The sequence below is a fragment of the Spermophilus citellus genome (genome assembly GCF_964194105.1).
Source record: "Spermophilus citellus genome assembly, chromosome: 13".
Lineage (NCBI taxonomy): Eukaryota > Metazoa > Chordata > Mammalia > Rodentia > Sciuridae > Spermophilus > Spermophilus citellus.
The window spans coordinates 8,603,927-8,630,448 of record NC_138193.1 but is presented as its reverse complement, the minus strand read 5'-3'; the positions used below and the strand labels follow the sequence as shown (position 1 = coordinate 8,630,448).

Genomic DNA, 26,522 nt, shown 5'->3' with positions numbered 1-26,522 from the left:
TGCAGAGGAACTATGTTAAGGATCTCAGAATGATTATTATTCTGGATTTAGGGTGGGCTCTAAGTCCAGTGACTGGTGTTGCAAAAAGAAAAGGAAAAAAAGAAACAGGCAAGGCAGAAATTAGGACTTCGGCTGCCACAAGCCAAGGAATATTCTTTAGCTCTCTTAAAAATCAGCCCAGTTTTGTACTTTGCTCTGAACATCCTATAATCAGGCTTTTTTTTTGGGGGGGGGATGTCTTTTTCATTTTTTTTTCTTTTTTTAAATTTTTTTTAGTTGCTCAAAACATTACAATGATCTTGACATCATACATTTGATTCAAATGGGGTACGTAATCTTAATCTTATTTTTCCATGTGTACAGATTGCAGGATCACATTGGTTATACAGCCACGTTTATACATAGGGCCATACTAGTGTCTATTTTATTGTGCTGCCCTTTCTATCCCCCCCTCCTCTCCCCTCTTATAATCAAGCTTTATTAAGATCATTTGCTCGGGGATTCCAACATGGCGGCGGGCGCAGAGAGATCAAGTCTCTGACCTCTTCAGCTGTGCAGGCATAGGGAGTCATAAACAACCTAAATCTGTGTGCTCAGGATCACTAGGCAATGCTGAGCTGACGTGGATCTGGGGCGAACAGTCTGGGCCTCTCAGAACACACACTGAGCCCGGATCGGCTGAATTCAAGCTCCCCTTCGCCTGCTTCCTGCAGACAAACAGCTGTGACTCAGCACTAATCCATCCGGCTGAAACAACTGGTCAGCCCTTCTCATCCTACGGAGGTAAATGCCTACCGAGCCTTCATAGGTAGTGGCCACAGGTTTGAAACGGGGCTTGGGAGAGACAGTAAGGACCCACCCGTTGCATTGGTCGTCCGGCAAAGGGAAACGAACTGTCGCCATTTGCAAGAGATACCACCATGGCAGAGAACTGACGTCATCAGACTGCGGCGGAGGAGATAACTTCATTGAAACCTGCGGCTACAGGTGTGTAATTCCCTAGCCTTCCCTCTCCACACATCGGGGAAATATTAAGGGCCCCTCCCATCTCTCCCGTAAGGGCCCCTCCCAGCTCTCCCGTGAGCACGATAGCCAGACCGAGGGAATCTGAGGCGGCAGGGAACCGCAGTGCAGAACTACCGCTACCACCAGTGCTGACAGCTGAGGTCTCTTGCACCAGCTACCGGGGGCGTGGCTACCGGAGGGCAAGTAAAATTCGCTGAGGATTCTCAGCCCCAAACTCTACAAACTTAGGGTCTGAGGGAATGGCAAACTGGAAGAGTGTGCCCAGTCGTTCATGGAAACAGGGCTCCCGGGAGCAGCAGACCTGGCGTGTAGCTAGTATTGTGGTGAGCAGCACCCGTGAGAGGGGCCTGGCTAGAGGAAAAGTGGGAAGTGACTAGACACAAGAGGGGGCCCTAGGCACTCAGGATTGGAGACTCGCCCAGTCTGGGAGGAGATGCTGCACAGTGATTGGTTCCCGCGTATTGACAGGAGAAACTTGGCCTGGTGGGCACAGCGCCACCTACTGGAAGAGAAGTTAATCAAACTCTAAGACTGCATTTATTAGTTTTTTTTTCTTTTTTTCTTTTTTCTTTTTTTTTTGATTTGGGTTTTTCTTTCACTTTCATTTTTCTTTCTTGTTTTTTAAATTTCTTTTACAATTTTTTTAAAATTTTTTTTCTTCTAATTTTAATTTTAATTTTTTTATTATTTTTAAAAAAATTTTTTTCTTTTTTTATTTCCTATTTTTTTTCTTCTTTTGTCTTTTCATTTCTTTTCAATTATCTTATCCCCCTTCCTTGAATTCTACCTGCTTACTCTCATTCTCTTTAGTGACTTCTTCCCTTCCCTTCTAATACCTTTCCTCCCAAGCATCTAATAAATTTATAGGAGTAAACAGTAACTCATCAGTCAAACAGAACAAGAAGTAACATGAGCAGCTTCAAAAAGCAAGGAAGAAAAGGAGTACAAACAATGCAGGACAGCCTAAATATTCAGGAGGACCTAGAGTCATCAGAAAAATGGTCATATAAAGAACTCAAGGAACACCTTAGACAGATGGAATGGAACCTTAAAGAGGATACAAGACAGCAAATTCAAGCAGCGAAAGAACACATTGAGAATGAATTTCATAAACAGATAAAAGAAGAAGTTAAGCATCTTTATCAGGAGATAGAGATTATAAAAAATAATCAAACAATAATTCTAGAAATGAAGGAAACGATAAACCAAATTAAAAACTCAATTGAGAGTATCACTAACAGAGTGGAGCAAGTAGAAGCCAGAACGTCAGATAATGAAGACAAAATATATCATCTTGAAAAGAGTCTAGCCAACTCAGAAAGGCTGGTAAAAAATCACGAGAAAAACATCCAAGAGTTATGGGATAACATAAAAAAACTAAGCTTACGAGTCATCGGGATAGAAGAAGGTACAGAGATTTAAACCAAAGGAATGAGTACCCTGCTGAATCAAATAATTACAGAAAACTTTCCAGAAATAAAAAAGGAAACAGATATACAAATTGAAGATGCATACAGGACACCGAGCACACAAAATCACAGTAGACCAACACCAAGACACATTGTTATGAAGATATCCAATTTACAGAAAAAAGAGAAAATTTTAAAAGCTACAAGAGAAAGGAGACAGATTACATTTAGGGGTAAACCAATAAGGTTAACAACGGATTTTTCATCACAGACTCTGAAAGCAAGAAGGTCATGGAACAACATATTTCAAACACTGAAAGACAATAGATGCCAACCAAGAATTCTGTATCCAGCAAAATTAAGCTTCAGGTATGACAACGAAATAAAAATCTTTCATGATAAACAAAAGTTAAAAGAATTTGCAGCCAGAAAACCAGCATTGCAAAGCATTTTGAGCAAAACACTACACGAGGAAGAAATGAAAAACAATAACCAAAACCATCAGTAGGAAGTGCCTCGGTAAAGACAGAGGGCGAGGGGAAAGATAATCATGGAGAAACATACTAAATTTTTTAAAAAAAGGATAAATAATCAAACATGGATGGAAGTACAAACCATATATCAACAGTAACTCTGAATGTTAATGGCTTAAACTCTCCAATAAAGCGACATAGGCTGGTATCATGGATTAGAAAAACAAATCCAACAATATGCTGCCTCCAGGAGACACATCTGATTGGAAAAGACATACACAGGCTCAAGGTGAAAGGATGGGAAAAAATACACCATGCACACGGTCCTCGTAAGCAAGCAGGGGTGGCCATCCTCATATCGAATAAAATCGACTTCAAGGCTAAGTTAATCAAAAGGGATAAAGAAGGACATTATATACTGTTAAAAGGAACCATTCACCAACAAGACATAACAATTATCAATATTTATGCAACAAATAATGGTGCTGCGACGTTCATAAAACAAATTCTCCTCAAGTTCAAGAATCAAATAGACCACAACACAATAATTATGGGTGACTTCGACACACCTCTCTCACCATTGGACAGATCCTCCAAACAAAAGTTGAATAAAGAAACTATAGAACTCAATACCACAATCAATAACCTAGACTTAACTGACATATATAGAATATATCAACCATCATCAAGTGGATATACTTTTTTCTCAGCAGCACATGGATACTTCTCAATAATAGACAATATATTATGCCATAGGGCAACCCTCAGTAAATATAAAGGGGTGGAGATAATACCTTGCATTTTATCTGATCATAATGGAATGAAACTGGAAATCAATGATAAAAGAAGGAAGGAAAAATCCTACATCACATGGACAATGAACAATATGTTACTGAATGATCAATGGGTTACAGAAGACATAAAGGAGGAAATCAAAAAATTCTTAGAGATAAATGAAAATACAGACACAACATATCGGAATCTATGTGACACAATGAAAGCAGTTTTAAGAAGAAAATTCATCGCCTGGTGGTCATTCCTCAAAAAAAGAAAAAAACAACAAATAAATGAGCTCACACTTCATCTCAAAGCCCTAAAAAAGGAAAAGCAAAACAACAGCAAATGTAGCAGAAGGCAAAAAATAATTAAAATCAGAGTGGAAATCAATGAAATTGAAACAAAAGAAACTATTGAAAAAATTAACAAAACTAAAAGTTGGTTCTTCGAAAAAATAAATAAGATCGACAGACCTTTAGCCATGCTAACGAAGAGAAGAAGAGAGAGAACTCAAATTACTAACATATGGGATGAAAAAGGCAATATCACAACAGATGCTACAGAAATACAGAAGACAATTAGAAATTATTTTGAAAACCTATATTCCAATAAAATAGAAGATAGTGAAGACATCAATAAATTTCTTAAGTCATATGATTTGCCCAGACTGAGTCAGGAGGATACACACAATTTGAACAGACCAATATCAATGGATGAAATTGAAGAAGCCATCAAAAGACTACCAACCAAGAAAAGCCCAGGACCGGATGGGTATATAGCGGAGTTTTACAAAACCTTTAAAGAAATATTAGTACCAATAATTTTCAAGTTATTTCAGGAAATAGAAAAAGAGGGAGCTCTTCCAAATTCATTCTATGAGGCCAACATCACCCTGATTCTGAAACCAGACAAAGACACCTCAAAGAAAGAAAACTACAGACCAATATCTCTAATGAACCTAGATGCAAAAATCCTCAATAAAATTCTGGCGAATCGAATACAAAAACACATCAAAAAAATTGTGCACCATGATCAAGTAGGATTCATCCCTGGGATGCAAGGATGGTTCAATATACAGAAATCAATAAATGTTATTCACCACATCAATAGACTTAAAGATAAGAACCATATGATCATCTCGATAGATGCAGAGAAAGCATTCGACAAAGTACAGCATCCCTTTATGTTCAAAACGTAAGAAAAACTAGGGATAACAGGAACTTACCTTGACATTGTAAAAGCTATCTATGCTAAGCCTCAGGCTAGCATCATTCTGAATGGACAAAAGTTAAAGGCATTCCCTCTAAAATCTGGAACAAGACAGGGATGCCCTCTATCACCACTTCTATTCAATATAGTTCTCGAAACACTGGCCAGAGCAATTAGACAGACAAAAGAAATTAAAGGCATAAAAATAGGAAAAGAAGAACTTAAATTATCACTATTTGCAGATGACATGATTCTATACCTAGAAGACCCAAAAAGGTCTACAAAGAAACTACTGGAACTAACAAATGAATTCAGCAAAGTGGCAGGATATAAAATCAACACGCATAAATCAAAGGCATTTCTGTATATCAGTGACAAAACTTCTGAAATGGAAATGAGGAAAAACACTCCATTCACAATATCCTCAAAAAAAATAAAATACTTGGGAATCAACCTAACAAAAGAGGTGAAAGATTTATACAATGAAAACTACAGAACCCTAAAGAGAGAAGTAGAAGAAGATCTTAGAAGATGGAAAAATATACCCTGTTCATGGATAGGCAGAAATAACATCATCAAAATGGCGATATTACCAAAAGTTCTCTATAGGTTTAATGCAATGCCAATCAAAGTCCCAACGGCATTTCTTGTAGAAATAGATAAAGCAATCATGAAATTCATATGGTGCTGAGGGCCATTACCAAGTAGGAATGACGCATCGATTTCCTTGCCAGCGTACCCCATGTTAAATTTGCTGTGACCTTGCATGTGTGTTTGAGAAAGATGACCCTACTCAAGGACGAGGGTGGATCCAGGATTAGGGTGTATCCTGCAGTTTGAGGAAGTATCCCGCTCCTTGGGTTAAGGGCGTTCCCAGTTTAAGACCTTGGGTTTTAGGGAAGTTCAATGTTGAGGATTATTGCTCAGTCAAATTGATATTTTACAGCTGAAAATAAAAATAATGAAAGTAAGACCAGTATATAAGTGCTTAGAAGAAGAAAGTAAATTAGAAGTATACATGACTTGAATATGGTGAGATTGAAGCACCTCAGTTCTTTCTCAAGGTAAATGAGCTGAATATATAGAAAGTAGTCTAAGAAGTATATAGCACAAGGTGAAAAGCTCTAAACATGTAACATATTGGAATCCCAAAAAGAAGGGAGAATGAAGCTGAAGCAATCTAGAGAGCTGATGGGGATCTTTTTCTAAAAAAGACAAAACACCAAGCAAGGGGGTAAAACAAACCAAGATGCTTCACCAACAGAAGCCACTGATAACACAGTAGAAGAAATGTCCAAGAAGGAGTTCAGATGGTATATAGTTCAGTTGATATGTGAAGTAAAGGATAGTGTAAGGAGTGAAATCAAAGAAAAACTACAGGAAGTGAAAGACCACTTCAATAAAGAGTTAGAGATCATTTAAAAAAGCAGAAATCCTCAAAATGAAGGAAGCAGTAAACCAAATTATAAATTCAATAGAATGCAACACCTACTGATTAGACCACTTGGAACACAGAACCTTGGACAATGAAGACAAAATATATAACCTTAAAAGCAGAGTTAAATGTGTGGAGAAGATGATAAGAAACCCTGAACAGAACATCCAAGAAATATCGGATAACATGAAAACATCAAACTTAAGCATTATCAGAATACATAAAGGAGCAGAGATACAAACCAGAGGAATGGAAAATCTTTTCAATGACATAATAGCAGAAAGTTTCCCAAACCTAAAGAATGGAATGGAAAATCAAATACAAGAGACTTATAGGACCCCAAAAGTACAAAATTACAGAAGCCCCACAACAAGACACATTAAAGTGAGAATAACTAACACAGAATAAAGATAAAATCTTAAAGTCTGTGAGAGGAAAAATATCAAATTATGTATAGGGGGAAAACAATTCAGATTTCAAATGATGTCTCAGCCCAGACCTTCAAAGCTAGGAGGTCCTGGAATAATATATTTCAAGCTCTGAAAGAAAAAAAATTGTCAACCAAGAATTTTATACCCAGAAAATTAACTTTCAGATTTGAAGATGAAATTAAAACATTCCATGATAAACTAAAATTAAAAGAATTCACAACTAGAAAGCCTACACTACAGAGCATTCTCAACAAATATTCCATGAGGATGAAGTGAAAACCAGCAAAGGGAGGCTCTACACTAAAGGGACATTCAACCAAATGAGAAACTAAGGCAAATCAAAAACCAGAAATAAATCAAAATAAAAAAGGAATACAAATCATATCTCAATAATAACCTTGAATGTTAATGGCCTAAACTCATCAATCAAAAGACACAGAATGGCAGATTGAATTAAAAGAAAGACCCACAATATGCTGTCTTCAAGAGACTCACCTCATGGGCAAAGACTTCCACAGGCTGAAGGTGAAAGGATGGGAAATAACTTATCACTCATATGGATTGTGTAAACAAGCAGGGGTTTCCATTCTCATTTCAGATGAAGTAGACTTCAAACCAAAGCTAATCAGAAGAGACAAAGAAGGGCATTTCATACTTCTTAAGGGAAGTATACATAAGCAGGACATAACAATCATAAATATTTATGCCCCAAACAATGGAGCATCTATGTACATCAAACAAACCCTTCTCAATTTCAAGAGTCAAATAGACCACACACAATAATACTGGGTAACTTTAACACACCTCTCTCACTACTGGACAGATCTTCCAAACAATAACTAAACAAGGAAACTGTAGAACTAAATAATAAATCAATAATTTAGACTTAACAGACACATATAGAATATTTCATCCATTAATGAGCAAATATTCCTCTCAGCAGTGCATGGCTCCTGGGCTAAAATAGACCATATCTTATGTCACAAAACAACGCTTAGTAAATACAAAAAAACAAACAAAAAATGGAGATAATACTCTGCATTCTATCAGACCACAATGGAATGAAATTAGAAATCAATGATAAAATAAAAAATAGAAGTTACTGTTACAAATAGAGACTAAATAATACACAATTGAATGATGAATGGATAGTAGAAGAAATCAAGGATAAAATTTAAAAAATTCTTAGAGGTAAATGAGAACACTGATATATCAAAATCTCTGAGACACTATGAAGGCAATAGTAAAAGGAAAGTTTATTGCATTGAGTGCATTCATTAAAAGAATAAAAAGTCAACAAATAAGTGACCTAATACTATATCTCAAAGCCCTAGAAAAATTAGAAAAAAATCAACACCAAAATCAGAAGAAGACAGGAAATAATTAAAATCAGAGCTGAAATTAATAAAATTGAAACAAAAGAAACACTTGAAAAAGTTGACAAAACAAAAAGTTGGTTTTTTGAAAAAAATAGATTAAACCCTGGCCATGCTAATGAAGAGAAAAAGAGAGAAAACCCAAATTACTATAATACAAGATAAATAAGGAAATATCACAATGGACACATCTGAAATTCAGAAGATAATTAGAAACTATTTTGAAAATTTATACTCTAATAAAATAGAAAATGTTGAAGACATGGTCAAATTTCTAGAGACATATGACCTACCCAAACTGAATGAGGAGGTCATACATAATTTAAACAGATCAGTTTCAAGTAATGAAATAGAAAATGCTATCAAAACCTATGATCCAAGAAAAGCCAGGACCAGATAGATTCTCAGCTAAGTTCTACAAGACTTTCAAAGAATAATTAACATCAATACTCCTCAAAGTATTCCATGAAATTGAAAAGGAGGGAACCCTCCCAAACTCATTCTATGAGGCTAATATCACCCTGATAACAAAACCAGACAAAGACACATCAAGGAAAGAAAACTTCAGACCAATATCCCTGATGAACATAGATGCAAAAATTCTCAATAAAGTTCTGGCAAATCACATACAAAAACATATTAAAGAGATAGTGCACCACGATCAAGTGGGATTCATCCAAGGGATGCAGGGTTGGTTCAACATATAAAAATCAATAAATGTAACACATCATATTAATATTCTTAAAAGCAAGAATCATATGATCATCTCAATAGATGCAGAAAAAACACTTGAAAAATTACAGCTCACCTTCATGTTCAAAACACTAGAAATCTAGGGATAGTAGGAACATACCTCAACGTTGTAAAAGCTATATATGCTAAACCCAAGGCCAGCATCATTCTAAATGGAGAAAAATTGAAAGCATTCCTGCTAAAACTGGAACAAGACAAGAATGTCCTCTTTCACCACTTCTATTCAACATCATCCTTGAAACTCTAGCCAGAGAAAGTAGACAAAAGAAAGAAATTAAAGGGATACAAATGGGTAAAGAATAACTCAAACTGTCACTATTTGCTGATGACATGATTCTATATCTATAAGATCAAAAAACTCAACCAGAAAACTTCTAGAACTAATAAATGAATTCTGCAAAGTAGCAGGATATAAAATCAACACCCATAAGTCAAATGCATTCCTATATATCAGCAATGAATCCACTGAAAGAGAAATTAGGAAAATTACTCTGTTCACAATAGCCTCAAAAAAAAAAAAAAACCTGGGAATCAATCTAACAAAAGAGGTGAAAGACCTCTACAATGAAAACTACAGAACACTAAAGAAAGAAATTGAAGAAAACCTCAGAAGATGGGAAGATCACCCATGCCCCTGAATAGGCAGAATTAATATTGTCAAAAGGGCCATACTACCAAAAGTGTTATACAAATTTAATGCAATTGCTATTAAAATCCCAATGACAATCTTTATAAAATCTTTATAAAAAGATAAACATATGATCTTTATAAAATATATAATCTTTATAAAAAGAAGAAGCAATCATGAAATTTATTTGAAAAAATAAGAGCCCCAGAATAGCCAAAACAATCCTTAGCAAGAAAAGTGAAGCAGGAGGCATCACAATAACCAGACCTTAAACTCTACTACAGAGCTATAGTAACAAAAACATGGTTAAATGTGGTTATGTCATACTAGACAAAGGTGAAAAAAACATTCACTGGAGAAAAGATAGCCTATTCAACAAATGGTGCTGGCAAAACTGGAAATCCATATGTAGCAAAATGAAATTAAACTGCTATCTCTCACCCTGCACATAAATCAACTCAAAGTGGATCAAAGACTTAGGCACTAGAACAGAGACCCTGCGCCTAATAGAAGAAAAAATGGGCCCAAATCTTCACCATGTCAGCCCAGGGTCTGACTTCCTTAACAAGACTCCTAAAGCAAAGAAATAAAATCAAGAATTAATAAATGGGTTGGATTCAAATTGAAAAGCTTTTTCTCAGCAAAGGAAACAATAAAGTGAGGAGGGAGCCTACAGATTGGAAGAAAATCTTCACCACATGCACTTCTGATAAAGTACTAATCTCTAGGATAAATAAAGAACTCAAAAATTTAACACCAAAAAAGACAAATAACCCGATAAATAAATGGGCTAAGGAACTGAACAGAGACACTTCATGAAAGAAGAAATACAATTGATCAACAAATATATGAAAAACTGTTCAACATCTCTAACAATTAGAGAAATGCAAATTAAAACTACACTAAGATTTCATCTCACTTCTGTCAGAATGGCAATCATCAAGAGTACAGGCAACAACAAATGTTGGTGAGGATATGGTGAAAAAGGCACACTCATACATTGCTGGTGGGACTGCAAATTGGTGCAACCACTATGGAAAGCAGTATGGAGATTCCTCAGAAAATTGGGAATGGAACCACCATTTGACCCAGCTATTCCAATACTTGGTTTATACCCAAAGGACTTAAAATTAGCATACTATAGTGACGCAGCAACATCAATGTTTACAGCAGCTCAATTCACAATAGCTAGACTATGGAATCAACCTAGGTGTCCCTCAATAGATGAATGGATAAAAAAAATGTGGTATATATACTCAGTGGAATATTACTCAGTTTTAAAGAAGAGTAAAATTAGGGCATTTGCCAATAAATGGTTGGAGTTGGAGAATATCATGCCAAGTGAAATAAGCCAATCACACAAAACCAAAGGCCAAATGTTTTCTCTAATATGCTGATGCTAATTCACAATAAGGTGGGAGGGCACTAGGGAAGAATAGCAGTACCTTAGATTAGGTAGAGGGAATTGATGGGAGTGAAGGGGAGGGAATGTGAGGATAGAAAAGATAGTAGAATGAAACAGACATTATTACTGTATGTATATATGTGAATTCATGACCAATATGATTCTGCAACATATACACTCAGAATAATGAGAAATTATATCCCATCTATGTATGATATATCAAAGTGCACAAATGCATTCTACTATCATGGATAACTAATTAAAGCAGATAAAAATATTTTTTTAAAAAGCATGTATGGACTATCATATAAAAATGCTATAAGAAAAGTTGAAAAATCAAAGTATCCAAAAGAAAATTTGCATAGTTTCTTCAAAGGAGCAGCAAGGATGGGAGGTGACTTCTTAACAGAAATAATGGAAGCCAGAAGACAATGACTTCAAAATGCTGAAAGAAAGTAACTTCCAGAACAGAGCTCTTTTATCTAGGGGAATTTCCCTTCAAAGGAAGACAGAATAAAAATCCAAACTAAAACGTTTTTTACTAGTAAATTGACTAAAGATTAATCAATTGAACATATAGTCATATATATGTATACATACATATATATACATATATATGTATATATACTTATTAGTATATATATATATATTCTAATCAATTGTATATACTTATTGATAAAAAGTGTGTGTGTGTGTATATATATATATATATATATATATATATATATATATATACACAAATAAATACATTATCCAAAATCAGTATAACTCAAAATCAAAATAATTGGAAAATTCTCCCTGTTTGGGAATTAAGCAATGCAACTCTATATAAACCACAGGTAAATGCAAAATCACAGTGAAAACAAAGTATTTTGAAGTTAATAAGAAATGAAAATATATCAACACTTGCAAGATTTAGCTAATACCTAAGTTAGAGGGAAATAACACAGATTTAAAGGAATATTTTGGAAAAGAAGAAAGGCTAAGAATAACTTAAGTATTCACCTCAGAGTTTTCTTTGGTTTTATTTTCAAAATGTAGGTTTGTTTAGAAACAAATAAAAAAAAACCTAACAAGTTTTTAATAAAATAGATGTCCATTTATTATCTTTTAAAAATTCTTAAAAAGTTTGGAATTAAATTACCTTAACCCAAATAAAATGTATAACATGCATTCAAATACTTAAAGAACAATCATTATTTTTAAGAGTAAAATATTATTGATTTAATATTGAGAAATGATAAGCTTCCTGCTATCAAAAATCCTATTCAAACTGGGTGCAGTGGTGCAAGTCTGTAATCCCAGCAACTAGGGAGGCTGAAGCAAGAGAATTCCAAGTTTGAAGCCAGCCTCAGCAACTCAATATGGCCCTTTCTCAAAATAAAAATTAAAAAGGGTTGAGAATGTAGCTCAGTAGTAAAGTGTCCCTGGGTTCAATCCCCAGTCCAGAAAAGAAAATTACTCATAATTGTTGTGAATTTCCTAATCATTGCTGATTGAAGGGAAAAAAGTATAAGTACTGCAAGCAAAGATATAAAATCTATTTTATTCAGAGAATACATTTTGTGAATAAGTTCTAAAAATTCTGTAGACAAACTAGCAAATTTATAAGTGAGTTTGGGAGAACTGCTCAATATAAGGTCAATAAAAGGAATTAATTTACTTATGTGTACCAGCACTAAACAATTAGAAGACACATATTTCAAAACAACTATATTTACAACTGCATAAAAAAACATATTTCCAAAACTATACCAATAAACACACACACTCACATATACACCTATAACAGAAGTTAAAGAAGACCGAGTTAAATGGCAGTACATACCATATTCATGGATAGGAATCTCATTTTCTAAAGACATCAATTCTGCCCATATTTATAGATTCAATGCACTCAATTTCAGCAGTGTGTGTGTGTGTGTGTGTGTGTGTGTGTGTGAAAATTTAAAATTTATGTAAATAAATAGGAAATAAATGTTTAGAAAGTTGAATGATACACACTACCGGATATGAAGACCTATAATTAATTAATCAAGACAATGTGATACCATGTAAAGATCAACAAATAGAACACTAGAAGAGAAGAAAAAAAATCCAGACACAGATCCAAACATATATGGACGCTTTATGACTTCTGACAGAGGATTTATATCCAAAATATATAAAGAACTTGAAAAACATAACACCAAAAAACCCAAATAACTCAATAAATGGGCAAATGAACTAGATGGATTTTTCTTAAAGGAAGAAATGCAAATGGCTAACAAATATATTTAAAAAAATGTTCAACCTCATTAGCAATTAGGGAAATGCCAATCAAAACTAGTCTGAGATTATCATCTCACACTAATCAGAATGGCAATTATCAAGAACATGAACACTAGTAAATGTTGGTGAGGATGTGGGAAAAAATGTACACTCATACATTGCTGGTAGGACTGCAAATCAGTACAACCACTATGGAAAAGAGTGCGGAGATACTTCAAAAAACCACCACATGACCCAACTGTCCCACTCACTGGTATTTATCAGCATCCTATAGTGATAGTCATTACAATGTTTTGTTTGTTTGTTATGTACCAGGGATTGAACCCAGGGGCACTTAACCTCTCAGCCACATCCCCAGGCTTTTTATGTTCCTTTTTCATTTTGAGATATGATCTCTCTAAGTTGCTTAGGCCCTTGATAAGTCGCTGGGGCTGGCTTTGAACTTGAGATCCTCCTGCTTTAGCCTTCTGAGTTGCTGGGATTATAGGCATATGCCATGGTGCCTGGGCCACTTCAAGGTTTATATCAGCATGATTCACAATAACCAAATTATGGAATCCACCCAGATGCCCATCAATAGATGAATGGATCAAGGAAATCACACACACACACACATACACACACACACACACACACACACACACACACACACGGGAGTTTCACTTAGTCATAAAGAAGAATTAAACAATGGCATTTGCCAGTGAAGGGATGGAAATGAAGAAAATCATGCTAAGTGAAAAATCCAGACTCAGAAAAACCGAGGCTTGGATGTGTTCTCTCATAGGTGGATGCTAGAGCAAACCAAGGGAAAGGAGGCAGTCGGGGAGGGATCAAATATCATAAGGAGAGAGGGAGGATCAACGGAGTAGAAGGAGGAGAACAAGAGTGAGGGCAGAAAGGAAGGAAAAGGGGGGAATATGGAATGAATTAAACAAAACCTTGTTATGTCTATGCATAAATGTACCAAAAAGAATGTCCCCTTTATGTGTATGTAGAAAACTGAAAATAAATAAAGACTGAAAGGAAGATCAATAGGGGTAGGGGAGAGGGGAGGAAAAGAGGGGTTGGGGATTGAAATAAAATTTCTTTTGTGTATTATTTTGTCAAAATTAACCCAAATCTATATATAAATATAATGCTCTAATAAAAAATATCAAAAGTATCAGAAAAAAAAGAAGATGAGACAGCATTCCCCCCCCCTTTTTTTTGAGGAAGATAGTTTTATGGAATTTTTTTTTTCCTAAAAGAATTTCATGGCAAAATAAACTAGGGCAACACGACAACCTGTAGTCCTAGAAAGTAAAAGCAAATCAGTATCATAGAGGCACAGAAATGACCTGCTGTTAATCAACCTGGAATTTCTCAAAGCTAATTGAGTACAGGACCGTTATGTCGTTGAATGCTAGTGACATCTACAGAACTCATGTTTTGCAGAACACGGTGCTGATTTTAAACTATGAGGTCCAATCCAGCAGACAGGGAGCTTGAGAATGGCCACTTCTCTACTTAGCAGCCCCAACAGCAAAGCCAAACCAACCATAGATCAACACATCTTAAATGCACCAGAGAACTGCAGTCGCAGGCTAATACCACTCCCAAAATTGGAAAAAGTCAGGTGGATAGAGGGACTCATGTTTCTCTGGAGTGGAAACTTCTGGAGGTTCAGTGTGGACACATTTGAGAGACGAAAACTCCTAGGGGAACCCATCTTCAAGAAGGTCCCTCCAGGGCTGGGGATGTGGCTCAAGCGGTAGCACACTCGCCTGGCATGCGTGCGACCCGGGTTCGATCCTCAGCACCACATACCAACAAAGATGTTGTGTCCACCGAATACTAAAAAATAAATATTAAAAAAATTCTCTCTCTCTCTCTTAAAAAAAAAAAAAAAAGAAGGTCCCTCCACTTTTGTGAGTTTTGGTTCAGGGAACTCTACTAGGTTCTCACATTGAAGATGGGAGCAAAACCCCAGTGTGCTTCAAGGCCTGCTGTTTTTCCAGAACCTACCCAACTCCAGCCCGCTGTGACCTTCCTATCTCACCTAATGGGAAAAACTTGAGAGGCACTTGTGAAGTCCGGAGGCTGAGTGACAGGCTCAGATTTCATCATGGGGCCACAGAATACTCTCTGTCCCCAGCACCTTGCCACCACAACATTAGGCCTCCTGTACCATGCCAGGAAAATAGGGTGATACCCTGTGGAGAGGTCCAACTGGAAAGGTTGTAATGAAGGAGTGTCTGGAAGAAGCAGTGGTGTGGTAGTAGGAGCAAATGTGACTCCATTTTGTTTCATGACTTCATCCTGTAAAACAACCATGCCAAGCAGAAGAGTCATGACTGGGGCAAGATGTTCTTTTCCTTTTGCTATAGAAACCTTTAAGAACACGGAACTACCTAATGGGGTATTGTTTCTGTAACTAGGGTAACGGGGCTCTGTTTCTGTAACTGGGGTGACTGGGCTAACTGTGATTGGTTAGGCTTCCCTCCGCTTGACTGCACTGTCCCGCTTCTGTAACCTGGCTTGCTTGCTTTGGCTAAACTCCCCCCCCCCCCCCAAACATCCCTTTTTCGGTTTTCAGGCTTATAAGGAGTGCCCTTGCAATTGTTCGGGGCTGATCAGGGGAACAGCTTTCTGTTCTGGTCAGCCACCACCGGTGTGCTTCAATAAAGGCTTGATTCGATGATACGTGAGTGGTCTGGAAGTCAGTTTATGAAGCCCTGGGACGAAGCTTTAACTATAACAGTGGTAACACAGAGAAGCCGTCTTCTTCTGCCCTCCCTTCCTAGGCTTGCTTCCTGCATCCATCATACCTTCCCACCCACCCGAATCCAATCCCTCCCCTAAATTGCTCCTCTGGTGTGAAGTATCCTGAGGACTCCAGCCCACAATGCTCCCTGCTGTGCTGTGGTCTTTACTACACACACTGACACTTACATCCTCAGGTTTCAGCCCTAGTGGGTTGTTTTGTTTGTTTGATTGTCTTATTTTTTGACGCACACCGCCCCCTTAGAACACCATTCTTTTTGAGAACAGAGGTTTGAATTATTCCTTTGCCCTCACCATGTAGCATCTTTCTTTGTATTCACTTGTTGGATCAATAGAGCCTCCACTGCCAGCAAGTCTTGGGCAAGGGTTGCATGAGAGATGCAAAAATAAATCAAATGTAGAGGGTGGGAAAAATATATATATACAACATCACTAACCTTTAGAGGAATGCAAATCAGCCACCATGAAATATCAATGCACTTATCTGAACTGGCGATAATAAATTTATAATAAAATGGAAAAATAATTGCTGTAGGAGAATAATGTGGAGAAAAGGGAATCCTTTCATGCTGTTGGTGGGAATGTATGTTGTCATTGGGGAATATCTTTTGGAGGTGCTTCAAAAATTAGAATAGAACTACTAAATGATCCAGCCGTTTCAATACTGGGTACCCATGTAAAGAAAATGAAGTTGTGTTGAAAAGACTTTGTAATCCCTATTGCAGCACTGTTCACAGTAGCCAGGATGTGAAATCAACCCAAGCGTCCATCAGTGGATGAATTAATAAAGAAAATGTGGTATATACATGCAAGGGAATTCCTGCCATTTGGGACAACATGGATGAACCTGGAGGATATTATGCAAAGTGAAATAATCTAGGCACGGAGGGACAAATACTGCATGATCTCACTTATATACGGAGTTCAAAAAAGTTGAACTAATAGAAGCACAGAGTGGAAGTGGTTACCAGAAGATAGGGGCTTGGGATGGGGAGATACTCACTGAATGATTCCAATTTCAGTTCCAGAGATCTATTGTGCAACATGGTGATTATAGTTAATAACAAAGCACTGTATACTTGAAAATTATAAAGAGAGTATATTTTAAGTGTTTTCACCACACACACAAAATGGTAAATATGCTGCTTAAGGGATATGTTAATTAGTCATTCCACAATGCAAACACCATAAATATATATATAATTTTATTTGCTAATAAAAAATTAAAATCTAACAATCAAATGATTGGTTATCTCAAGAGGGACTAAATTACTTTACTAATATCATTATTTCAAGTGTGTGCTTCTTACCATAATATATACAGACCTCAAGATCTCTTAATATACTCACATTATTGCTTTTAAATGACATGTTTTCTAATAATTTATTAAGGCTAAATTAAGGCCATATTACAATCTATCATGAGCTATGGAAGTGTTTATTCTTAAAGAAGTCTCACAAGAAAACAAAACACTGTAAACTTTTTGTGCCAGATACAGGAAGCCAAACATAAGATAAATTATCAATCTATTATCTAAATTGGATTTAGGGGACGTGTTCTTTACCCATCCCAGCCTGACCCTCCTGCTCTATTTTATGTCAACAAACAGCATTACCTTATGAATGGAAGTTCTCTACAGAAGCCACATCTACACTGAAGGAACTGCAGCCTGAACTTGGCTGACCATGACCTTGTGATTGTGGAGAGACAAAATGCTAAAGGTCAAGCACCCAAAGCATTTTGGGCTACTTTAGCAACCTTAGAGCCATTTACTTTCCACCTTTGTCTGTTTTAGTCAGTTTTGTGATGCTGTGACCAAAACACCCAGCAAGAACAACGTAGAAGAGGGAGAGTTTATTTTGGCTCACAGTTTTAGAGGGTCAGCCCATGGTTGGCCAACTCCATAGCTCTGACCCTGAGTGAGGAAGAACTCATGGCGGAACTCATGGCGGAATGGTGTGGCAGAGGAGTGCTACTCAGTCTGTGGTGGTCAGGAAGCAGAGATAAACAGAAAGCGGCCACAGGGAAGACGTATTCTTCCAGGGCATACCCCCAGGGAATCGCCTCTTCCAGCTATGCCCCACCTGCCTACGGTCACCACCTAGCTGGTCCATTCCAACTAGGATGGACTGACTGGGTTCTCATAATCAATCTCTCTCTCTCTCTCTCTCTCCCTCTCTCTCTCTCTCTCTCTCATAATTTAATCATTCCCCCTCCAAATACTTCTGCATTGACATGAGAAATGCTATATCCAAACTGTATCACTGAACTACCATTCTCATGACTATTAGATAAAATCTTCAGAATGTTATCATTAAGCTCAGCACATGTCTATCCCACCAACCCTACAGCTATGAATTTTATAAGACAACACCTGAGACCTATCTAGAGATCTCCCCACGCTGCCGTACCACCTGCCTGATGCCCTCACGAATGTACTTGGTAACTGCATTGATTTACAACTTCCTTTTCTGTCACTAAAAAAGATCATGTAATCTTTTCAGTGCTGGAGCACTTTGTTCAAGGTCACCTGAATCCATGTTCATAGGTCTTGACCACTTATACTTGTCTCATTTCCTTAGGAGCAAGAACTGTAGTTTGCATTGACAACCTCCATCTGGCACCTCCAGTTCAAGCAAGGTCTCTGGAAGGTTCTGTGATGCTCTCTCTCTTCCCTAGACTGGGGCATCCAATTGACCCTGTTTTCTCATATTCTCCTTCTCAAACTTAGCTGCTTCCCTCCATCCCTCTACCCTGTTCATAATCTGGTAACTCTTAGCTCAGTCTGGCTTCTTACATTGTCCTACTTCAGTCGTGACTCTAATCCATTCTTCATTGAACCCATGAGCATCCAGCTTGTTTCTGAATCCACTTCTCCGTTGAGTCTCTCCGGGTCCTTCTGTCTGGAGGATGGGGTCCAACTCCTCAATTTGCCTTAGGAGACTCTGCCTGAATTTCTCTAGGCCTCTTGACTATCCCTCCCAACTTTCCGAGCTCATGGCTCACCTTGTGCACACTATTTCCCTCCAAAGCTTCAGGCTCTGCACCTGCTCTTCTTTCTAGAATGTTTTTTTCCTAATCATCCCCAAACCCACGTGAGACACCCCTCCTGTACCCCTCAGATGCCACCTTATTATGCTCAGGCCCTCATAGTACACAACATAATCTGTGTACTATGTGTACACAAAAATAACTGAATATTTGCTTGTGTTTCCCGCAAAGCACTGTGAGCACGGAGACCATGGCATGCTGTGTGCATCGTCCAGCATGGTGCTGACACATGGTCCCTGCTTGATGTGCTCCTGCTGTCACAGGAGCTCAGCGTTTGATGAACACCTGCTGATAAACAGCCTGCAATGAGAAGAGGATGGTGGAATGAGTGTGTGTTGTCACCACCCCATTCATAAGTTCAAATCCTAACCCCCAGTACCTCAGAATGCCACCTTATTTGGAAATAAGGTAGTTGCAGATGTGATTAGTTAAGTTGTAATCCCCTAATCCAATATGACTGGCATTCTTATAAAAGGAGGACATTTGGCCAGCATAGTGGTGCATGCCTATAGTCACAGTGGCTCGGGAGGATGAGACAGGAGGATCACGAGTTCAAAGTCAGTCTCAGCAAAAGTGAGACACTAAGCAACTCAGGGAGACCCTGTCTCCAGATAAACATACAAAATGTGGGGGGCGGGGGATGTGGCTCAGTGGTTGAGTGCCCCTGGGTTTAATCCTGGGTTCCTGGGTACCACCTCCAAAAAAGGAGGACATTTGTACACACACACACACACACACACACACACACACATACACACACACACAACATCCTATGAACATGAAAGTGGAGACCAGGGTGATGTGTTACAAGTAGAGGACTGCTAAAGATTGCCAGTGACCACCAGGAGGTAAGAGTGAGGTAGGAACAGATTTCCCCCAACCAGGGACCAACCCTGCCATCACCTGGATCTGATTTCCAGCCTCCAGAAAGGAGACAATGAACTTCTGCTACTGACTTCTCAGTTTGGGGTACAGTGTCCCTCCTTGGAAGGGAGGGACAATCCAAGGAACTCTGAAGAAATCACCGGTTCCACTAGACTCGTTCAGACACAGTGGCAGTAGCCTTGAGAGCATACCAGGGCATGCACAGGCAACCAAGAAAGGGTCGTGGGGGGCACCTGTGGCTCTGTGACCTCCGAGTTCGATGCTGCTGCTTTCTCCCCTGTACTTTTTGAGACCAGCATTTGCTGGAACTCAGGAGGTTTTCGGCTGGTTAACTAAAAATGCACGAAAAGAAAAGGATCTGCACTTTGCGTACGCTGCCGCCAGGTGGCAGAAGTATGGTGGAAACTGCTGGCTTCTCCATCTCTCCTCACCTCTCCTTCATCCCTCTGGACCAGTTATCCCTGGGTGGCTTCTCAGATGCAAATTCAGTTCCTGCTCTGCAGCACTTCCTGCAGCCTGCATGCTGATGTGCTCTTTTTTTTGGGGGGGGGGGCGGGATTCTGGAGGGACTGCGCAGGAGGAAGAGGCATCTCTCCCTGGTTCTGATGGCTGCCTGTGTGGTCAGTGATGAGGCTGTGAGGGCTTTGGTGGCCATCTATTATACCCAGAACGTCGTACCCTGCATCGAAACCCTGCCGAGCCCCGTGTTCCTCACTGGTGCGTGGATGCTACTTAAGGGGAGTGGGGGGTGACAACTCATTTGCATCATTAAAGTGACTAATGTAGGTGCGTTCCTCAGGAGCATGACTGGACGTCTGGGAAGCCAACTTGCTGCTCAGGGTTGGCAGGACAAATGAGCTGGAAAATCCACTGATGGTGTGCTGAGAGCCATAGCCAAGTAGGAATGACGCCTGGCATTTTTGGTTGAAAGGTGACGCCAGCTAGCCATTGAGATGACAATGGTTATGTTAAGATGTGCATTCAATTGGAGATTAGACCCCTGCTGTCCTCCCACACGGCCTGCTACTTTGGAGCTCTGAGTTCCCATTGGTTGGGGAAGTGCGGTAGGAGGGAATTCGGAGGAGGGATTTCCTGTTGGTGTGGTGTGTCCCGGGAGAAGGCCCCGTGAGTGGTGTTCACGTGAGTTTTGGAAATAAAGTTTGTTCTGGCTGGTGATCTTGTGCCCAGCCAGACTGCAGCAATGGTGCATGTGCTCATTCCAAACACACTTATTAAATAAATTCCTTCCCTTCACCTCAGGTCAAAAGAGAGGAGAAACCCTGACAGAAATGAAGGCACTTGGCTCTCCTCCCAGGGACATTGCCACTATGTCTCTGTTTTGCTCAGTGCTTTGGGTTTGGGCACAATCATCAATTTTATGTGTCACTTGACCAAGCTATGGCCCAGTTGTTGGGTCAAACCCCCATATAAATGTTGCTATGAATGCATGGGGGGAACGTGGCTAATGTCTACAGTCAGTGGACTTGGAGTGAAGCAATATAATGTGGGTGGGCCTTGTCCAACCAGTTGAAGGTCTTGAGAGTAAAAACTGAGGTCTTCTGCAGAAGAAGGAATTCCACTCTAGATTGGAAAAAAAAAAATCCTGCCTGAATTTCCAGCCTGCCAACCTACCCTACAGGTTTCAGAATTGCCAGTCCCCACCGTTATATCAGCCAATTCCTTGATGTGTGGGTGGTCACACCCAGGGGACAATGAGGCAGCCATTTTTAGTAACAGAAGCAACATTGTCTTCAAAACCCCTGGGGTGGCTAAATCTAGAGGAACCCTGAGATTACTTCCCAGTGTCTCCTGGAGAGCCTGCAGAGGTCAAGCAGACATGCCATCCCACAAGGACAGAACTGGGCTTGGCAGTTAGTGACTCAACATGCTCAGAGTGGCCACCCTGCCAGGCTCTGGGGTCCTTGTAGGACACAGTGACCCCAGTGAGCCCGGGGACCCCAGCACAGACCTCAGAGGACAGAGGAAGGCAAAGAGCTAGTCGTTAAGCATGAATCTTTAGACAGCTGAGCTATTGATACACCCAACCTGACTTTCTCTTAAAATTGGGAGCCATCTCGCCACAAAGCCATGAAAAGCGAATTTCGGCTTTACTATAAATGACTGCAGATTCTGAACCAGCTTGGAATGCCTGCCCATGCCTTGAACTCACCCCTGCCTGGCTCTCTGACCAGATAGCAGCCCTCTCTGAAACTTTAGTGACGCCTTATCAATCTTGGCCTTCCCTGGCCAGATAACGACCCTCTCTGAGGCTCTAGTGACCTTCATAAATTCTGATGCCAGGGTCAGCAAAAATGTTAGGCTCGTCAAAGTTTTGTTATCTGTAACCCCACTTTGTGTAACTGTTATGTTCGAATTCGGGATCCCCAAAAGACCACCAGAGACCAAGATCGATGTAAGCAGCAAGGAGGTGTTTATGGCGAGCTAGCTCGGTCCTCCGCGCACACACACAGCAACTGGTGACACTGAGAGGCCCCGAGCCCAGGGTTTGCAGCAGTTTTATACACTCTTTGGAGAAGGCAGGGACTTCACATACATCATAGCATCTTTTAGCAAATCATCACACACCTCGGGAAAGTCATAAAACAACTCTAAAACATGATTAGCACATTCACTGGCGGGAACAAGTTGGGTAGGGGTGATTGGTCAGTACAAAAGGGGGATTCATTTGAACTAATTGGTTTAAGCCAAGAGGGGTGTACGTGCTGAACTATATGGTTTCCCAACACGTTATCAACCACCAAAAACGACTGGGAGGTCATCTGGCATCCCAGGTATTTCCCTGTCTCATGCTGATTGGTGGCTGCTAGGGGGTTGCTATGGGTCCCCACCTAGCCTGACTGAGTCGGGGACACCTGGCGCAGCAGATCTCTCCTGTTATTTGTAGATAAACAACTTAGCAGGGTGGGAATGTGCCTAGGAGTGCTCTGTGGGTCTTTCCAAGGACAAGGGTCACGCCCTCTTCCTTAGGACAGGCTTTGCTCTGAGGTAGAGGCTGGTTTTTCATAACTTTCTGGGCTATAAAGATGGGCTGCAAGAAAACTGCGGTGCTGTCTTGTTCCCGCAGTTTTGGGTGGGAGAGGCAGCCCGGCCAGTCGAAATAATGAGCTTGCTTTAATTTGATTTTAATTGGAGTCAGTGGTCTTTTCTTGCATCCTGGTCTAACACTATGAACCCTGTGCTATGAAGGTGTCTCTAAGACTGGGTCCTGATACAAGTTTGGAAGTCTTAGGCCACAGTGACGTTGAAGCTGTGAAGAAGTTATATTTAACTCCCGGTACCAAACCTCAAAACCAGAGGTGGCAAACTGTGTCCTGTGGGCCAAATACAGCATGTCGTCCTGCAAGGAGAGCATTGACATTTCTAAAGAGTTGCAGGGGAATCAACAGAAAGAACACTTAGGGGCACATGAACATCCTATGATATTCGAATTTCTGTGTTGAGGAATGAAGTTCGTTGTGACATGGTCACACCTGCTCTTGTACAAATCTGTGCCCCGAGGTCAGCATCCTCTGATTCCACCAACCTGGGATCAAAACTGTAGTCAGGCCTACGATGGCTATGTCTATGCTCAACATGAACAGTTCATTTTCCTGTCATAATTCCTTAAAAACACAGTATAATTCTCCTTACATGGCATTCACATTGTATTAAGGTATTGTAAGTAACCTAGAGGTGATTTAGGGGAGGTGGGAGGCAGAACGTGCATAGGTTCTATGTAAACGCTCCAGTGTTTTATACAGTGGGCTTGAGCATTCACAGATGTTGGTAACCAGGGGTGTCCAGGTACCAGTTCCTCCTGGATACTGAGTGCACTAGGCAGTTTTCCATGGCTGAGAACAGATACCTAAAGGGACCTAAAGGGAGGAAAGATCGATCTTGGCTCACAATTTCAGAGCTTCCTTCAGTCCGTGGTCTCCTGGCTCAGTTAGCGTTTGGGCCTCAGTGAGTGAGGTGGCCCATAATGGCAAAGTAAGTGGCCAAGGAACGCTGCTCACCTCTTCGCACCAGGATGCAGGGGTGGGGGTGGGGAGGAAGGGACCAGGCACAGGATACACCATGCAAAGACAGGTCCCCAGGAACCTGCTTCCTCCCAACAGGTATCCCCTCCTATGGTGTCCGCCACCTTCTAATAGCACCACCAGCTGGGGACCAGGTCTTCAACACGTGGGTTTTTTGGGGGAACATTTCAGATCCAAACCATAACACGGAGGGATGACGGTATTGTCTACAGCTGCTTTCACGCTCCCACGGCACAGCTCAGAAGCAGACTGCATAGACCACCACCTTAAAAAATTGATTGTCAGGCCCTCTACAGAAAAGAAGTGTGCTGACCCCTGCTCTCAGCCGTCCAAAGCATGCCGTCCTCCTGGCAGGGTTATAATGGGTGGAACTGAATGAATGTATAAATAAGGGAACCCCTGCTCGCTTTTATTTCAACGTGCAAATATTTCGAGACAATTACATAAGCAATAAAAACTACTTTAGTTTCAAAACCATGGTTCCCTAACTCAAAGAAGAAAGATGCCAAGATGGGCCCATGTGCCAGCCCCTGTCATGGAGGGTTTGTGGGTGCTTTGAGCTTCTCGGCACATGGTGATTTCATGCCGCTGTGGGAGGGACAGGTGATTGTTCAGGGCTGCTTTGACAGGTGGGAAATCAAAGGCCAAAAGTCACCTGTCACCTCACCTGTCCCTGGGCACAGAACTCGGGACCAACAGTGTGGGTGGCCCTTTATTCTGAGACATCACCTTGTCCTCCCCAATGGAGGGGCAGTAAGAGTGGGCCAGCCTGTGAGATTTCCCCTGGGGGATCAAGAACAAAGGTTATAACACTCTGGATTGTTCCAAAAACAGCTCTCCTCAGTCTCCCGGCCCAGGGGTCCTGAAGTGGAATTTCTGCCTGTAGAGAAAGAAAAGGGGGCGGTGAGCACAGGCTGTCACCCCCACTCAGGCGTAGGCCTCTTCTGGGCTGTGACTGCCCAAGGAGATGTCCGTCAGAATGACCATCCAGCTGGATGAGTAGATTAACCCCTGCAATTGAAAGAACCCAGACCCAGGGTACAAAGGAGCCTCTTAAGTTCTTACGAGCACCCGATATGAACCTCTAGCTGGAGAGAAGACAGACAGACTGCATGGGGTGATGTCTGCTGACTCTTTAGCCCATGCTTTCTTGGTGTCTCTGCTGTGTCTAAATTTCCGAGGCCTGAGGGTTCCGCCATCCTCCTGCTGTACCTGTATTCTGTGCACAGAATCTAAGCCCATGAAGAGAGAGGATTGCCTCCATGTTTTAACAACGCTCCCATTAAAAAAAAAAAAAAATGGCTCTTCCATAATGTGTAGATAATTAAAGGAAAATATCATCCTATTCAATGTATTTCTTTTAGTTACATACTTTTTACTTTTGTACAGATGCTGATTTAAAACAACAACGCTAACAATAGCATCACCGTAGGAAAGGAGTTTCTAGCGTGGCCTGATGTCTCCAACTCCCCTGCTGATCAGTGGACCCCAAGAAGTGCTGTACCTTCCCACGTGATCATGCTTCCTTAGGTGAACAAATGAGAAAAATGACTCTGCCGCCTTTCCTGTTCCATCTCAGGGCTAATTCCATTTCAGTGTCATGCAATGGTTACATCAGTCTGGTTGGATGACGCCTTCTCCCCGCCCCACATTGGAGAAAGCTGACGCAGAGAATCCGTTGGAAGTGAAAAATCACCTCTAGCAACTTTTGCAAAGGACCAGAAGATTTATTAAAGACAAACCACACCCCCCGAGGCTGCCGGTGGCTGAAGTACTCCGTGTACCTGCTGTGGCATTCTTGCTGTCCCTGACATCCTCTCCCTCCATGCTGTCCGCTCCTGCCCTCCACCTCCTGTGGACACCCCACCTGGACTTCAAGGAATCTCTTAATAATGGTGGTTCGTGCTCTTCCTCGGGTGGCCTTCCTGTGTAGTGGGAGCCACATCCCTAGCAAACACTTGTAACCGAACTTGTCAGTGTCCTAATCAAAATTTGTGACACCTTCTTCATTACCAGAGCTGGGGACAAGTCTGAACTTGAGTCTGCAGCCTGCTCAGAGGCTCTGCCCAGCCTTGGTATCCTGGGGCCCATTCCAGCCACCCTGGATGTTTGCCTTCCCTGGATCCTTCTCACCCATGACCCACTCACATCCCTAGGTGGTCCCTGCTCAGCCTACACCTACTTCCTCTCTCCCTGCGGCAATTCCTCTGAAACTCCGCTCATCCAGTGTCTCCTTTCTGAAGCACTCCCCTTCGTCTGTATGTTCTTTTTAAACTCTTCCTACCAACCACTCTCCCAGGGTTCGGTAGTAGCTAGCACTAATCAGTAAAATGCAGGCAAGGTCACAGATGGTCTCTAAATTACTTTAGAGTCTCTCTTTAAACTACTTCCAAAGTAGACAAGAAAAAGCAAAGGGTGCTAGTTAATTTGTAGAAAATAAACAGAAGCAAGGGAGCTAGTTGGAAACTGTGCCAAGAGAAAAAGATTCATGGGACTAACTTTGACAGGGTCCATTGATGTTGATGTAAAGCTAGGAATCGTGGCTGTGTCTCCAGTCCTCTGGGAGGAAGATTCCTTTAGTAGCTCAGG

The 26,522-nt window shown here is 40.5% G+C and overlaps 1 long non-coding RNA gene across 1 annotated transcript in view; it reads right to left on the bottom strand.

Annotated features, from left to right (window-relative positions):
• The window catches only part of LOC308632288, an 827,867-nt gene that overhangs the window by 111,664 nt on the left and 689,681 nt on the right, over positions 1-26,522 (bottom strand). The window lies entirely within an intron of this gene.